Raw genomic sequence first — 2522 nt, forward strand, 5'->3', positions numbered from 1 at the left:
TTTAGTTATATCATATAACTAACATAGTTTAAGAAGCAATTGTATCACCGGAGTAATGAAATTATTTGTAAAGTATGGAAACTGAATATTAGTCGTAGGACAACAGTTGGAGGTCTTATTGAACATAAGCCCTCGTTTTGTGGGAGAGGTGTTGCAATAGCCAAGGTTTGGACCACTCAAGAATATAATATTATCATTACAGTATTACGCATGGTGTACGTGGCACAATATACAGGGTGATTGATTAAGCGTAAAACACTCATTATCTCAAAAAGTATTCACTTTTTTCAAATTTTTTTTTTTTCAAAATTTTAGATCTACGCTGTTCTAGAATTATATATTTTTTTTATATTTTTCACCCTCATATTTATTAGAAAAAACACTATCAACTTCTGATTTTCAAATGGTAACATATACTTTTAATTTCATATATTAATAAAGCTATTTTTTTTATGAATTATCACGTTTAAATTTTCATTTTTCATTAATCCGTTGATGAGATATAACTCCTCAAAGTTGGGTAGTTTTGGCAGGTGTTTGTGTGTTAATGTGTTATACCTAGTCGGTAGATACCGCAGCAATTTGGATTTTCATGCCCCAGAGTAATAGATATTACACTTTTCAAATCATTTCAAGTACAGTAAGCTTATAAGTTGTGCCCCTAAATGTATTGTAAAATGCCCATTTAGCAGGGCGTCCACCGTGCGCCCCACTAAAAGTGATTGCGGCACTGCTGCACTTCTCATAATAATACTTATCAATTATAAAGACCAGAAGCTAAAAGTAATAAACTCGATATCGGTCGAACCCAAAGTATATAATACCGATAACCATTGTACCTACTCGCTACAATAACTTATTGTCATATTATAAGTGATTGGACCATTACTGTCACATATCCATACACACGTGTAATCCCCACGACCCCGCTACATACCAAGGGCCTTATTCTCGAGATCGATCGACAAGAAGTCGTGTGCGACTAAACTCGAATGATTATGTCGTAGTCGACAGCAAAACGCTATTCTCCAAAAGCATTCGACTAAAATTAGTCGCATTCGAGATTATGTCGACTAGTAATAAGCTTGTCGAGTGAACCACAATGGTATAACCTAAAATTCATTTATTATCAGAAATATTCCCGCCAAAATATGATATATTGATACTGATTGTTACTAATCAAATTGTTTAATTGTTAATTTATTGTTACTGACTATTGTACCTATTGGCTATTATCATAACAAGAACTGTCTACTCATCGTTACTCGTCTAGTCGTCTAGTCTGTTATTAAAATAGTAAAAGTACCTACCTTATTATTGTTATTAATTATTATTTATTAACTTATTTTGGATGCTCAAAGCCCACGTACGTTTTGGTGATTCCCTAAATGGAGTGACTAACTCAATTAAATGTTTTGTTAAAACTTTACTCAATCGGTAAGTTTTTATAAGAAGATGATCACTTAATGCTAATAAAGAGTCTACTTTAACGCCAAACGGTTGTCTGACATTTTGAGCTTCTTGCCTCTCTATATTAGCAATAGCAAACGTCATAGTTCTTTCATATTCATTCGCCATTATTGTTATATTTAATAAACGATTAACTCAGCAGTTATGTATAAAACAAAACAACAATAATAAATTTACACAATGAAAAGGTAATCGACAATCGTAATACAAGTACCTAGACACAAGAATACAAGATGACTAATCAATAATCATAATATTCCGCAGTTGATTTGTGTGAAATATATTAAATCTATGGTGCTCGAAATTCAAATCATTCGACAAATCATTTGACTAAATTTTGTCGAATGCTATGTAGCAGTAGACATAATGTCGAACGTTTTTCATAATAATAAAAGTCATACGTAATTTCGAGAATACCATGGACGACGAATCGATCGAGTTCTGATTTATGTCGAATGCAACAAAATTCGAGAATAGGGCCCCAAGTCCTGTCTGATGAACATCGAAGGAAACAGTGTTGTCTGATTAGGCTGATTTTCGATTACTAATAAATATTATAGATAAGTCTATTAATATCTATGATAATGTGGAGTATCGCTTGCTATGACCGTTTATAATCGTGGATCGTACTCCGTGCTGATAGTTACATGATTATATGATATGGGTGTATACCAAATACCAGGTTGTTATGGATCACGTTACCAAAATACGTTGAATAGATAACTGATAAATATTTTATTTGATTAAATCATTAAAAAAAATATAATATTATGTAGGTATAAGGTAGGATAATCTAAGCTAAACGGTTGTCAACATAGAAGTGTTTTTGGGGATGTTGGAATTGTTTTCATGTTTGTCCTATAATCATTAAACAATAAGCACAGTTATACCTAGAGTATGCAAATGTATGTGTAAATACAACCATCAGAAGATTTATAATAGTATTCAGTTCATCTCAAATTCTCAAATATAAAACAACATAAATCAAATGTTTGATTTTATCAAAACAAAAAAAAAAAATGTAAATGGTAAATTATAGCTCATAAAAAAAA

This window comes from Acyrthosiphon pisum, chromosome X (genome assembly GCF_005508785.2).
Source record: "Acyrthosiphon pisum isolate AL4f chromosome X, pea_aphid_22Mar2018_4r6ur, whole genome shotgun sequence".
Classification (NCBI taxonomy): domain Eukaryota; kingdom Metazoa; phylum Arthropoda; class Insecta; order Hemiptera; family Aphididae; genus Acyrthosiphon; species Acyrthosiphon pisum.